The following is a 16,553-nucleotide window of genomic DNA, read 5'->3' on the forward strand; positions in this document are numbered from 1 at the left end:
GAATAGGAATAGTATATGAATATATAACACATATTATAATACTTGAATGGTAATGAACATGATAATATTATGAAGTTAATATTATTAAGTATAAAGTTATGAATTGTCTTTAAAGATAATACTTACATTATAACGAATATGCTTGAATATGGATATTATTGCTATAAGGTATTATGTTGATAAATATTTGATAAAATATGGATGTTGTATATATGAAACATATAGATATATATGAAAGATTATGTTCATGCGTATATGTAGATATACATGAATACATGAGTGCACGCATGTATAAATGTAGAAACATATATACGTACCTCATAATTAGAAGTATATGTGTATGTGTGTAAGTATATACATGGAAAGAAATAATCAAGTGAAGTATTCCTATACTCACTAGAACATACGTGGAATTAAAAATCACAAACAAATAACGTATGACTTTCACGAGACTCACCGCTACTTACGGTCATGGATGGTGTCTAGGTTGCCAGTTTGGGATAAGGTTGTGGATCTCGAATGTCACGACTTAAAGTCGGATCAAGAGTCCTAGCCCCCGGTTACATCTGGCTGTCCATTGACTTACTTGATAGCAACAAGGATCGTTTGAGTTATGCAACATCTAAACTGTGGGAATGATTAATATTGAAAACTCTAGAAAGGAACACCGGTAATATATACGAACATATATATCAAACACATAACTATAATGATGATGATGATGACCATGATGATCCAATTAACTCAAACCCTAATGATGATAGGTTGACAACTTTGGACTACCGCTGCTATTTACTATCATATTGTTTACTGCGCTCATAAGGTGAGTCATAGCCCCAACTTTTTAACTATTTTATAAACTGTTTTCGGGGTGAGAATACAAGTCTTTTTTTGTTTTACAATAGACACAAGTGCTAAACTTACATTCTATGCTGAGTTATAACTGAAAATCCCTTAGCTTGGGTAACTAGTAACTACCAGTTTAAGAACTGGTGGGCGGAAATAGGTGTATATGGATCCATAGGGCTTGACATCCCCGTCCGTCCGGGTTAGAAACTAACCTAAACTTAACGGGCGTATACTATTTGAGGTGGTACATTTTGGTTAGGTGTACATAACAACAGGGGTACTAAACGAACGTTAAGGCTTAGTTACCGGGTGCTCAAACTTATATAATCTTTTTATATTTTAAAGATGCCGGAAAATCATGCAAACAAACAAATCTTGTGGTCTATACTCTACACTTTATACTACTTAAACCTATGATTCACTTAACCTTTGTGTTGACATTTTTACATGTTTATTCTCAGGTAATTAGGAAATGCTCCCGCTGTAGCTAGTAAGGCAGTAGAGGTCATGCATATGGATTGAAGACTTGTTTAGACTTTGATAGTGGCATTATGTCTTTTCATTTTAAATACATTTGGTTTTGATTAGTACTTTGTTGGTTTTCTTTAAGTATTGTAAACGCTTGGTTTTTGAATAAAATGCCACTATTGCTTTAAAAATGTTGCATATAGCTTACATCGATCAAACTTTGACCTCTGGTAATACAGCACGTCAATGCCACATTTTGACGGGGTATTACACCTATCGGCACCGATATCAAATAATACAGAAGCAAATAGGTTATTGATAGTGAATGTACCTATGACCAAATCAGGATCCTCACGGGCATCCCTGGCGCTTATGTTGAAAACTCTCCCACGTGCTGGTCCGACATCCTTCTTCTTGTTCGGGCACTCATTCTTGAAGTGGCCCTGTTGACCGCACTCAAAACACTTTCTTGGTCCAGTAGGGTTTGTCTTCACAGCTGGAGTGGTGATCTTGCAGTCCTTGCCAATGTGCCCAGTCCTCTTACACTTTTCACAGGCCACGTTGCAGTACCCAGTATGATGCTTGTAGCATCTCTTGCACTGCGGGAGACTACCCTTGTAGTTAGGGTTTGAGCTAGGGGTCGGGTTGGGGTTCCTCCAGTCGTTGTTTCCCTTGAAACTCTCATGCCTCTTAGCTGAGTTTTGATCAAAGATCTTTCCTTTATTGCCTTCCCACTTACGCTTCTCATAACTAGCTCCTGATTCTGATTTCGCTTACTCTGGTTCCTTGCAGGTGATCTGGTTCATCAGGGTGTGCGCCATGCGCATAGCTTCCGGGACATCTGCTGGTTTGGAAGAGGTAACATTTCCCTGAATGGTTTTGGGGAGTCCCCACAAGTACCGTTCCATTCGTTTAAATTCAGGGGTAACCATCGTGGGGCACATCAAGGCTAGTTCCAGGTACCTTCGGTTATAGCCATCAAGGTCGGTTCCCACAACCTTCAGCTCCCAGAACTCAGCTTCCATTTTCTGAATCTCCATTTTGGGGCAGTACTCCTCGATCATAGCCCCTTTGAATTCCTCCCACGGGGTAGCATAAGCCTCGTCAATTCCTTTAGCTTGAGCAAGCGTGTTCCACCAGGTTAAAGCGCCGTCTGACAGAGTACAGGAGGCGTACTTAGTTTTGTTCACTTCCGAGCAGTTGCTCACATGAAACACAGCTTCCAACTTCTCAAACCACCTTGTCAGTCCAACTGGCCCCTCAGTACCACAGAAATTGTGGGGCTTGCAGCTCTGAAATTCCTTATAGGTTCACCCGTCATGATTGTTCTGGTTAGCGGGTGGAGCTTGGGGGTTGGCATTCGCCATAGCGGCAGCTACTCGAGCAGCAATCATTTCCTCAATCTGTGCCGCTGTGGGCATTTCCCTTGGGACTCTTCCGTTTGCCATTGTTCCTCTGAACAAAAGTTTCGACTCAAGTCAAAATCCAGCATTCAATAATATTATTGCATAAGGCACCCAGTATGGAATCAACACCACACACAATTAATTAAGTAAAGCAACCAGATACAGATACCACAAAATCATCATACAATAGCGTAAATAGAACACCGTGCAAAAATTTATACAACATTAAGTTCTATTCATTAATAAGAAAGTTGCATACATCCGCATAAGGTTCGTACAATACATGAGTAAACTATGAAACTACTAACAGGGTTACATAAGGAAAATCTAATAAAATAATCCTACGGTGATGGTGTGTAACGACCCGTCAAAATCGCTATTGATGCGGCACGTTAATCATTGATTCCACAGTGAGGTTTTGACCTCTATATGATACGTTTTGATAAAATATTGCATTCATTAAAATAAGTGACTTTCTAAACATAGAAAGTTATAAACATGTGGGCGAGTGCTTAGGTATAAGCAAAACCCCGAAATACATAAGTCTTTAATTTACAGGTTGACATCACAGTCTAATTATTTATTACACAACGCAGTTTTATTTTGAATGCAATAAATTTTGTACAAAGCATGAGAGACTCCATGCAGGCAACAAGCACATCACAGCGGAAGCATTCTAAGGACCTGAGAATAAAACATGCTAAAAAGTCAACACGAATGTTGGTGAGTTATAGGTTTAATTGCTCGAGTCATAAACATATATAAAGATAGACCACAAGATTTCATCAAAAGTTTATCAATAGATTCTACGTAACAGAGCACCCTGGTAACTAAACTTAACGCTATAGTGATAATTACCCCATTCGTTTTAATACACGCAAACCAACGTGTCTTAAACTCAAATAACATACGTCCGTTAAAAGGCTAGCGCTCTAGCTCGGACGGGGATGTCAAGCCCTATGGATCCATATACAATTATTCGCGCCCACCAGTCCATATCCTATGTACTGGCAGCTACTAGTTACCAAAGCTAAGGGATTTTCGGTTTAACTCAGTGTAGAATTTAGTATGTACTTGTGTCTTATCGCGTTTAAAATAAATTGCATGTACTCTCAGCCCAAAAATATTTAAAGTATTTAAAAAGGGAGACTATAAACTCACAGTTCAATATTGAGACTCAATATTGTAGGCAAATTGCGTAGACATAATGATAGTAGACGACTGTATGGTTGACCTTGGATTCAAGAACAATACCCAATATTTCCTTAGCTTAAAATGGTTTGAAACCCGAATTAAAAATACCCTCGAATATACTTTATTTTATTGAACTTAAAATTAAAATTAAAATTAAAATTATATATATAAATTTAAATTACATAAGAAGAAAAAAGAGAAGGATGTTTGACGAGCAGAAAACTGGCGTATTTATAATACTTTTCCATTTACTGTAGCTCATGCGATCGCATGAGTTTTCAGTGTTTTTGCCATGCGATCGCATGGCCGCCTTTTCCGTTTTTGTTTGCTAGTTCGGCGACATCAAATAGTGTTTTACTGTAGCAATAGTGTTACTGTAGCAATAGTGTTACTGTAGCAAATCACTGTAGCAAAGTCGTTTTCACTGTAGCACTGTAGCAAAATACGGTTTCACTGTAGCAAATAGTGTTTTACTGTAGCAAAGTCGTTTTTACAGTAGCAATTAGTGTTTTACTTGTACATCTTATAATATATATATTTATATGTATATTTACATAATATTAAATCATATAGAGAATTGGTTTAAATTAATCGAAATTTTCTGGGTCATCACATAACCTCCCCGTTAAAGAAAATTTCGTCCCGAAATTTTGAGTAGTACCTGTTTTATGAGCGATATCAGTGAACAAATGTGGATACTTTTGCTTCATTTGATCCTCACGTTCCCAAGTAAACTCGGGTCCTCGTCTAGCGTTCCAACGAACTCTAACTATCGGTATTTTGCTTTGTTTTAATTGTTTGACCTCACGGTCCATGATTTCCACAGGTTCTTCGACAAAATGGAGTTTATCATTGATTCGTATTTCGTCAAGAGGAATTACGACATCCTCTTCAGCTAAACATTTCTTTAAATTTGACACGTGAAATGTGTCGTGAACACTACTAAGTTCTTGCGGTAGCTTTAATCGATAAGCAACTGCTCCAATTCTTTCGGTGATTTCAAAGGGTCCTACGTACCTAGGACTTAGCTTTCCTCGTTTACCGAATCGTACAACGCCTTTCCAGGGTGACACTTTCAACATGACTTTGTCACCCACTTGAAATTCTAGCGGTTTTCTTCTTACATCAGCATAACTCTTTTGGCGACTCATGGCCGTTTTCAATCGCTGTTGTATTTGAATGATCTTGTCGGTGGTTTCATGAATAATTTCTGGTCCAGTAAGTTGTCTTTCTCCTACTTCACTCCAACAGATAGGAGATCTGCACTTTCTACCGTAAAGTGCTTCAAATGGCGCTGCGTTGATGCTCGTATGATAGCTGTTATTGTATGAAAATTCTGCCAACGGTAAGTGTCGATTCCAACTGGTTCCAAAGTCAATCACGCATGCCCGTAACATGTCTTCCAATGTTTGTATTGTTCTTTCACTTTGACCATCTGTCTGTGGGTGATAAGCAGTGCTCATATCTAATCGAGTTCCCAATGCTTTTTGTAATGACTGCCAGAAACGTGATGTGAATCGGGTGTCGCGATCAGATATGATGGAGATAGGTACACCATGCCTGGAAACTACTTCCTTCAAATATAGGCGTGCTAATTTCTCTATACTGTCTGTCTCCTTTATTGGTAGAAAGTGAGCTGATTTAGTTAGACGATCAACTATCACCCAAATAGTATCATGACTACTTGTAGTCCTTGGCAATTTCGTAATGAAATCCATGGTTATTCTTTTCCATTTCCACTACGGAATTTCTGGTTGTTACAGTAATCCTGACGGCTTTTGGTGCTCAGCTTTGACCTTTGCACACGTCAAACATTTGCTTACATAAGCAGCAATTTCTGTCTTCATATTAGGCCACCAATAAAACTTCTTGAGATCGTGGTACATTTTCCCATTTCCTGGGTGAATTGAGTACCTCGTTTTGTGTGCTTCATCCAGTACTAGTTGCCTTAGATTACCATGTTTTGGTACCCATATCCTATCAGCAAAATACAGGGTTCCATCGGCTTTTACTTCAAGCTGTTTTTCTAACCCTCTGCTCATTTCTCCTTTTTCATTTTCTTCTTTTAAAGCCTCTAACTGTGCTGCTTGAATTTGCTTTGTGAGATCAGTACGAATTGTAATATTCAAAACTCGGACCCTAAGAGGTTTTACTCTTTCTTTCCGACTTAGGGCATCAGCTACAACATTAGCCTTTCCGGGGTGGTAACGGATTTCACAATCGTAATCGTTTAACAACTCTACCCAGCGACGTTGCCTCATATTGAGTTATTTTTGATCAAAAATATGCTGAAGACTCTTATGGTCGGTGTACACTGTACACTTGGTGCCATATAGATAGTGTCTCCATATTTTGAGTACAAAAACTACTGCTCTAAGTTCCAAATCGTGCGTCGTACAGTTCTTTTCATGAATTTTTATTTGTCGTGAGGCATATGCGATAACTTTTGTGCGTTGCATTAATACACATCCTAAACCTTGGCGCGAAGCGTCACAATAGATCACGAAATCATCATTTCCTTCTGGTAATGACAAAATGGGTGCAGACGTTAACTTCTTCTTTAATAACTGGAATGAGGATTCCTGTTCCGTGGACCAATCATACTTCTTTCCCTTTTGAGTCAATGCAGTTAAGGGTTTGGCGATTCTAGAGAAATCTTGAATGAATCTTCGGTAGTAACCAGCAAGACCTAAGAATTGACGGATTTGTGTTGGAGTCTTCGGTGTTTCCCATTTACTAATGGCTTCGATCTTGGCAGGGTCAACTTTAATTCCATGTTTACTGACAACATGGCCCAAAAATTGTACTTCTTGTAACCAGAAATCACACTTCGAAAATTTTGCGTACAATTCTTCTTTCTTGAGTATCTCTAGTACCAGTCTTAAGTGTTGCTCATGTTCTTCCTTGTTCTTCGAGTAAATCAATATGTCGTCAATTAAAACAATGACAAATTTGTCTAAATACGGTCTACAGATGCGATTCATTAGATCCATGAATACTGCTGGAGCATTAGTTAATCCAAAAGGCATGACTAGAAACTCATAGTGACCGTAACGGGTTCTGAACGCGGTTTTAGGAACATCTTCTTCCTTCACTCTCAGCTGATGATATCCGGAGCGTAGATCAATCTTAGAATAAACACTTGATCCTTGCAATTGATCTAACAAATCATCAATCCTCGGTAATGGGTACCGATTCTTGATCGTTAATTTGTTTAATTCTCGGTAATCTATGCACATTCTCATAGATCCATCCTTCTTCTTGACGAACATAATAGGAGCACCCCAAGGTGAAAAACTAGGATGAATAAATCCACGGTCCGATAATTCTTGCAACTGGTCTTGTAATTCTTGCATTTCTGAAGGTGCAAGTCTATATGGGGATCGGGCTACAGGTCCGGCTCCTGGTATGAGATCAATCTGGAATTCTACACATCTGTGTGGAGGTAGCCCCGGTAATTCTTCTGGAAATACTCCGGGATATTCTCTTACAATCGGCATGTCATCAATGCTTCTTTCTTCAGTATCGATCTTCTTTACGTGTGCCAGAATAGCATAACAACCTTTTCTTATAAGTTTATGGGCCTTCATACAGCTGATAAAGTTCAGCTTTGAGTTGTTCTTCTCCCCATAACTCATTAATGACGTTTCATCCTTACGAGGGATGCAGATTGCTTTCTCAGCGCAAACAACTTCCGCTCTTGTTTTGGACATCCAGTCCATGCCAACGATTACATCAAAACTTCCTAATTCTACGGGTATCAAATCGATTTTGAAGGTTTCACCAGCGAGATTTATTTCGCAACCATGGCAAATTTTATCGGCTTTTATCAGTTTACCATTAGCTAATTCAATAGTATATCTATCGTCTAAAGGCAATGATGCACATTTTAGTTTAGAACTAAAGTCTTTACACATATAACTTCTATCAGCACCCGTATCAAACATAATAGAAGCTAGTTGATTATTAACGATAAACGTACCCGTGACAAGATTAGGATCCTCACGTGCTTCACTGGTACTAACATTAAATTCCCTCCCACGTGTGGGTTCTTTGTTCTTCTCCTTATCAGGGCATTGATTTATAATGTGACCAGACTTCCCGCATCCAAAACATTTCTTGACATCGGTCGGTTTTGTCTTTACTTCAGAAACGGTGGCATAACAATCTTTCGCCACATGTCCTTTCTTGTTACACTTATCACAGACCACTTGACAATAACCTGCATGATGTGTGTAACATCTTTTGCAGAACGGATGGGGTCCCTTATAGTTTGGACTTGCAGTTGCCCCATCTTGTTTACCTTTAAAAGTTTCTTGTTTCTTCAGGTGAGTACTTTTGCCCTTATAGTCTTCCCATTTCCTCTTTCCTTCAGTTGTCTTGACTTCGGTAGTTGGTGCCTTAATCGAACTCTCTGTGATCTGGTCCATGAGTTGGTGTGCCATTGTCATGGCTTCCTGCATCGTATTTGGTTTGGACAATGTAACATTTCCTTTGATATTGATCGATAAACCGTCAATATACATTTCTATATTTCGTTTCTCGTTTGGCACCAATTCAGGACACAACAAGGCTAGTTCCATGAAACGCTTTTCATAGTTATTGAGATTCGCGCCGATAGCCTTCAGATTACGTAACTCAGATTCCATTTTTCTGATCTCGTTTCGAGGACAGTACTCCTCGATTAGCATCTTTTTCAGTTCTTCCCAAGAGATATCATATGCCGTATCTATTCCTTCTGCTTTAGCATAATTGTTCCACCAAGTAAGTGCACCATCTTGCAACGTGCACGAAGCATACTTTGACTTGTCTCTGTTTGCACAATTACTGATTTTGAAAACGAACTCCATCTTTTCAAACCATCGGGTTAGACCGACTGGTCCCTCGGTTCCACTAAACGTCTGTGGTTTGCATCCTTGAAAAGTTTTGTATGAGCATCCGTTTCGTGAGTTTGTGTTTACGGCTGCTGCTTTGTCTGCTGCTTCGGCTGTTGCTTTTGCTGCCTCGGTTGCATCAATTCTTTCATTCACACGTTTCTCGACTAGTTGCTCAAACTCAGCATCCGACATTTGAGACATGTTTCTTCAATAAACACAACAGATATAATTTATTCATATAGAATATTATAGGTAAAATGAGTTGTCAATAGTTAATCGTAGCATATTAATAGTATGAACCGATTATTATAAAAGCCTTTTCTTCTTATTAGCATTTTATAATTATTTCTAGGGTATTACCTACCCGTTAAGTTCATACATAATAGCTAGTACAAGGAATTAACTACTAAAATCCTAATAATATTCCACTATGAAAAATTATAGCGAGTTACTACATTATTATGTAATAATAATAATAAGAAGTAGTAATAATACAAATAATCATTTCATGCATTTATTATTAATAAACCAAAATAATACAATACCATACAATACTGATATTTTACATATGCTTATTTTACATAACAAGATAGAGTAGCACACATAAGCAATAGAATAGCGCATGGAAGATTTATGGTTGCGAGGTCGTTTATTCAGAACTATCAGAAACTTCTTCCCATTTGGTTCTCTCTGCCAATTGTTTGTGTGCACATGGTCCGACAGACATTCTGGCAGTGTATTTTATTTTTGGTTGAGGTTTTGAGGTACCCGTTGCCTCAGTGGGTTTAATACAATAAGGGTGGTTACGGATAGAATGGTCATGTTCCTTTTTAATAATTAAGGACTTTTTATTATTGTGGTTGTTTTTATTATCTATAGCAAGTTGGAATTTCTCCTTAGTGACCTCTTTTATTTCATTAGCGAAATCCTCCTCCTTACTGATTTCGTCTGATGACGAACTGTCTGAGTCATGTGTAGGAGAATATGATGACGAACTGCGAGAATATGTACCGGTGGTCATGAACCGAAATCTGCCAGGCGTAATCGGCACAACCCACCCGTCGGCGGTATATCTGGACCAATGTCCATATTTGTTTAGAAATGGACGATCCTCGTTTACTCCAGGGATCATGGGTCCATGCCAACGATACTGTGGCTCCGGAAAACTAAAGCTGGGTGGAGCTGGAACCTCCTCTGGGTTTACCGTGAGTTGAGATTTCCCGGCTAACACAATTTCTTCTTTAATAGGTATTGGAACGTCCTTTTCAGTTGTGGATAAAATAGATTCAGTGTCCGATTCCGAGTCGTACAAAATGATAGGATTAGAAGAAGTCATCTATCACATAATTGAAACAACAATTACGTTAGCATATAAATATATCACATATAATGTTTTTGACCAAATGATAAGCAAAAATCAGTAAAAACAGATATGGTCATAGTCCAGACTCACTAATACATCCTAAAAATTACCAGTTAAACACACTAATGTAATTTCTGGTTCCCTATGACCTCAAGCTCGGATACCAACTGTAACGACCCGTCAAAATCGCTATTGACGTGGCACGTTAATCATTGATTTCATAGTGAGGTTTTGACCTCTATATGATACGTTTTGATAAAATATTGCATTCATTAAAATAAATGACTTTCTAAACATAGAAAGTTATAAACATGTGGGCGAGTGCTTAGGTATAAGCAAAACACCGAAATACATAAGTCTTTAATTTACAGGTTGACATCACAGTCCAATTATTTATTACACAACGCAGTTTTATTTTGAATGCAATAAACTTTGTACAAAGCATGAGAGACTCCATGCAGGCAACAAGCATATCACAGCAGAAGCATTCTACGGGCCTGAGAATAAAACATGCTAAAAAGTCAACACGAATGTTGGTGAGTTATAGGTTTAATTGCTCGAGTCATAAACATATATAAAGATAGACCACAAGATTTCATCAAAAGTTTATCAATAGATTCTACGTAACAGAGCACCCTGGTAACTAAACTTAACGCTATAGTGATAATTACCCCATTCGTTTTAATACACGCAAACCAACGTGTCTTAAACTCAAATAACATACGTCCGTTAAAAGGCTAGCGCTCTAGCTCGGACGGGAATGTCAAGCCCTATGGATCCATATACAATTATTCGCGCCCACCAGTCCATATCCTATGTACTGGCAGCTACTAGTTACCAAAGCTAAGGGATTTTCGGTTTAACTCAGTGTAGAATTTAGTATGTACTTGTGTCTTATCGCGTTTAAAATAAATTGCATGTACTCTCAGCCCAAAAATATTTAAAGTATTTAAAAAGGGAGACTATAAACTCACAGTTCAATATTGAGACTCAATATTGTAGGCAAATTGCGTAGACGTAATGATGGTAGACGACTGTATGGTTGACCTTGGAATCAAGAACAATACCCCGAACAATACCCAATATTTCCTTAGCTTAAAATGGTTTGAAACCCGAATTAAAAATACCCTCGAATATACTTTATTATTATTGAACTTAAAATTAAAATTAAAATTATAATTATATATATAAATTTAAATTACATAAGAAGAAAAAAGAGAAGGATGTGTTGACGAGCAGAAAACTGGCGTATTTATAATACTTTTCCATTTACTGTAGCTCATGCGATCGCATGAGTTTTCAGTGTTTTTGCCATGCGATCGCATGGCCGCCTTTTCCGTTTTTGTTTGCTAGTTCGTCGACATCAAATAGTGTTCAATGCAGCAACAGTGTTACTGTAGCAAATAGTGTTACTGTAGCAATAGTGTTCACTGTAGCAAATCACTGTAGCAAAATACGGTTTCACTGTAGCAAATAGTGTTTTACTGTAGCAAAGTCGTTTTTACAGTAGCAATTAGTGTTTTACTTGTACATCTTATAATATATATATTTATATGTATATTTACATAATATTAAATCATATAGAGAATTGGTTTAAATTAGTCGAAATTTTCTGGGTCATCACATGGTGGGTAAATGATGTCCATCAGGTGGGACATCTGTTCCTCGAGCTCAGTTACCCGAGCACGGAGGATATGCACTTCCCTCGTCAGTTCCTCGACGACGAGGGATGCTGGCGGGGCAGGCGGTGCAGGCAGTGCAGATGGTGCCGGTGGTGCAGATGGTGCAGCACCAGAAGTAGATGGTGCGTAACGGGCAACCTTACGCACGAATGGATCAGCAGGATATGGCACAACCCGCTTACGGGCGGTAACCCTAACTAACTGTCCACGTGCGTCCAAGAACGGTCTACCTTCGTTAATCCCTGGAATAATGGTACCCTCGAAACGATACCGCTTCTTCGGCGGGGTAGAGGGCGGCTGCACGGGCGCCTCCTCAGGGTCCTCCTCGAAATCATCCTCGGAATCCTCCTCGGAATCCTCCTCGCTGGAGTCATCAGATGATGAATCGTCTGAATCATCTGAAGGTGGATTTTCCCGGCCGGTGGTTATAAGTCGATATCTGGTAGGTGGGATCGGCACGACACGTCCATCAGCAAGGCGTCCAGCCCAATATCCATGCTCATTACAGAAAGGACCGTCCCTATTTCCCCTGGAATCACAGTACCACCGGAATGGTGCTGTGCCCCCGGGAGTCTAGGGCTGGGTTGTAACGACCCTGGATTTTCCAACGTTTATTTATTAATAATTTTTATTATTAATATGTTTGATTAAACGAATGTATGTTATTACGTTTACTTATTGCCATGATTGCCCGTACTTGACTTTAATTGCCCGAAACGTCTTTGTGACACACGAAACTTACACGAATAATATTTTCAAGTATTATTTACGTTCATGATTAAGTTTTATTAATCATTTTATTTAATTAAAGTTGTTAGTTAGTTACTTGGGCTTTTAATTGGATAAACTTGTTAACTACATACATACTTGGGCTTTTAATTGAATTTGGGCCTTTATTAGTATTAGTGGACTTTAGAAGCCCACCCTACATCTTAATGGACTTCATTAGCCCATGTCTTTCATATGTAAGTATCATTTTAAATTGTAACTAGTTAGTTTTTGCAATTGGAATCTAGTTAACATATAATCCCCATGCAAGCACCCTTATGGACCAACTTTTAGAGCTTTACATACTAGTGACCATGGAACTCTTTCCTTCCTCCTTTGGGACTGCAGGCCGTCGGCCTTTACTCCCTTGGATGGAGTTTTTGGTTTCATTACTTCATTCTCATTTACTCTCTCATTTACACACTCACAATTTACTTGCATTTTTCTCTCATCTTTTTCCTCTCATTTCTCTCTAATACTTGTAAGTAACAATAGCTTTTTCTCTTCTTTTCTTCTTGTAAAAACCGATTCATATACATCTTCATCATCATCTTTACTTGTTTGAATACTTGTCTTTGATTATTGTTACTTGTTGTTAGTTATTTACTTACATGTTACTAAGAATCAAACTTTATAGTTAGATTCTTCATATCATCTTGTATTAACAAGAACAAATAAGAACATAAACTTTCTAGTTATGATTCTACATTTAATTTCTTAAAAGATTGTAAGTTCATGTGTTGGAAAGCATACTTGTAATTCATGTTAGTAAACTTTAAAGTTTACTTTCTTAAAGATCAAACTTTGGTTTGAATCTTTAAAGTATGAACCACCATGAATTATTTACTTGTTACTTAGTTTACTTACTTCATATTATGCATTTTGAATTCATGTTTGTTGGTTGAAATTGGTCAAATGTTACTAGTTAACTTTGATCTCATTTATCTTGAACAAAAGTTAACTTTAAAAAGTTCAAGAACATGAAAGTAATCTTTCTTTAATTTTAACTTCAAGTACTTGTAATGGATCTAAGTTATATAGCGTATGGTCTTCTTATTTTGTCATTAACAAGAGCTTTCAAGCTTACATACACTTTACTAGTTGATAATCTAAGTTTTGTAACTTATGGTTTCACTAAAGTAAAGATACAAGTATTAATCCTTAAGATTTAACTTAATAACTTTAGATCTAGACTTTTGAGTCTTGGATCTTCAAGATCTAACTAAGAACTATGTTCTACATCTTAAGATCTTGATTAGTTAGTTTACTTTCAAATTTATAGTTCAATACTACTTTTATATTTCATGTATGTGTTAAATCTAAGACTTTGATGTAACTTTGGTTCATCAAAACACTTGCAACACTTAATGGAGTTGTGCTTCATGTCTTAGACTTACACTTGGGTTATGATGGTCAAACCATGGTAAAGATGATGTAAACACATCAATGAGTTGTACACTTGAAGCTATAGGCATCAAGGATGAGAACCATGATGAACATCAAGCACCAAACTCACCGGAACCCATTATTTTTCTGCTTTCTGTCTTCTACCTACTGTTTTCTGGTTTCTATAACAGGCCAGTACACCTGGGCTACTGTAACCTTTATTTTCATATAGATCTTTTCGAGTAGATAACTTTTCATATAGGACTCGACTTAATCCGAGTTACGGTTTAGGATTTATGGCCCTCCGATCGTCACTATGTCCTTTAACGTTGTGCAGAAATTTCTGACCTACTCGCACTTAGACCGTCACCACGGTCAAACGAAAACGAGTTTGCTTCTGTAAATTTTACCACACTTAAAGGACTCATATACGGAGCCATGGCCACTGGTCTCACCTTATTTCAGTAGGTATAGAGGCCGTGGTGACTGACCGAACTCAGCCTTTGTTTTAAACTCTTTCACGAACGAAACTTACTTTACACCTTTTGTTAAATGATAAATGATGATGACCCTTAAGACCTTATTTACATACTTTTAAACCTATTCGGACGATTTACTGACTTAGTACTATTTGACTTAGGTTGAGGACCCGTTTGGACAACCTTCATTACTTGCTTACTTTCCGAGTCATACTTTACCGCTACTTTATCATTGTGAGTTATAGCATTCCCTTTTTACTTTAACTTATTTTGGGAACTGAGAATACATGCGGATTTTATGTTTTACATACTAGGCACGAGTACTTAAACTTATATATGTGTGGGTTATATAACGGCAGAAACATTCCCTTTAGCTCGGTAACGTTTAGTCATTGGTTTTTGAACCGGTGAACGCGAATCTTAGATATGGATCCATAGGGTTTGACATCCCCACTCGGGCTAGTAGCGCTAGCATTTAACGAGTGTTTAATACTTCGTAGACATACACACTTGCCAAGTGTACTTTCAGGGGGTATAAACGTTAAGTTAGTTACCAAGTGACCACGGTTAACATATACTTTATCATACTGTTTTGAAACGCTCTTTGTAGCACTGAAATCTCGTGGCCTACCTTACTTACTGTTATACTTAAACTATATCTCACCAACCTTTGTGTTGACGTTTTTAAGCATGTTTTTCTCAGGTGCTTAAGGTTATTTGCTTCCGCTGTGTACTAGTCTTGCCGTAGACACCCGCTGCTCTAGTGTTATCACCGCATGAACTACTTTATCTTGCATTCAAACTTAATTACATTTGAAACTATGTTTTGTAACGACCTAAGGGTCACATACATTTATTCATTCTTGCTATTCGTAGAAGCATACTGTTGGTGTAAAACCATTAACGTCGGTTATGACGTCATCTTTTTATCGTGAATGTAACTTCTTTTATTACAGCATGTAGTACTTAACCTTGTAATGATCCTGTTGTTGATGATTCGTACACGATGGTTTTGTACGGGGCACCACATGGGTGGAGCTGGAATCTCCTCTGGATCCTCATCTTCGTCTGAGACGTCCATAAGGTCAAGCACGAGTCCACTGGAAGGTGAATCGCCAGAGTCGTCGAAGGGTAGCGATGACGGGATCTGTGAGTCAGCAACAATGGTAGGCGAGGTAGCAGATGTATCTGAGTCGCTCTCCAAGTCAATGATAATGGGCGGGATATCCGACACCTGAACAAGGAAAAATAACTTTTTCCATGTCAGTAAGTCATATAGCAAGCACGTATTAGGCAAAGTAACTACGGCAGCCTAGATCGTCTATAGCAGTACATTGCATGGCAATATAGCAAAATCCTACAAAAGTATCATGCAATCGAAAGCAGATAGTAGCATGCAGTAGCGAGAATAAGCAGTAGCATACAGCAAGTACACATAGCAGTAAAAGTAAGCAGTAGCATGCAGTAAGTTCCGCAGAAACAGTTAAACAAGCAAGTTGTAGATTAGTCCTATCAGTGAATCCTACTTGGCTCGGTCAAGACTCACTAATGCAACCTAATTCCCTACAACCAATGCTCTGATACCAAATGTGACGCCCCGTACAAAATTGACGTGTACGGATCATCAACAACAGGATCATTACAAGGTCAAACACTATATGCTGTTTTAAAATAAGTTTGCATTCATAAAAAGGGGTAACGTCTTTACCGACGTCAAATGTTTAACAAACGATAGTGTGCTTCTACGAAGAGAAAGCAATAACATAAGTACGAGACTCAAAGGTCATTACAAATTCATTGTTCAAAAGTAACATAGTTCGTGAATGCAAAGTAAAAGTTTCATGCAGAGACATCTCTAAACAAAAGCAGCGGGTGTCTACACAGCAAGTCTAACAGCGAGACTAATACAGCGGAAGCATCAAACGTCTAAGCACCTGAGAAATAACATGCTTAAAAGTCAACACGAATGTTGGTGAGCTATAGTTTAATTGTAACAATAATGTAATGTAGGCCACGAGATTTCGTATTCAAAACAGTATGAAAAGTATATGCTTAACCGTGGGCACTTGGTAACTAACTTA

At 38.1% G+C, this 16,553-nt stretch overlaps 1 long non-coding RNA gene across 1 annotated transcript in view; it reads left to right on the forward strand.

The window, feature by feature from the left end:
* The window catches only part of LOC139844324 (uncharacterized), a 30,897-nt gene that overhangs the window by 1,168 nt on the left and 13,176 nt on the right, over positions 1 to 16,553 (forward strand). The window contains exon 2 of the long non-coding RNA XR_011757906.1: positions 765 to 823. This is a non-coding gene — a long non-coding RNA (uncharacterized lncRNA). The remainder of the gene's footprint in view (positions 1 to 764; positions 824 to 16,553) is intronic.

Source organism: Rutidosis leptorrhynchoides, chromosome 4 (genome assembly GCF_046630445.1).
Source record: "Rutidosis leptorrhynchoides isolate AG116_Rl617_1_P2 chromosome 4, CSIRO_AGI_Rlap_v1, whole genome shotgun sequence".
Taxonomy (NCBI): Eukaryota; Viridiplantae; Streptophyta; class Magnoliopsida; order Asterales; family Asteraceae; genus Rutidosis; species Rutidosis leptorrhynchoides.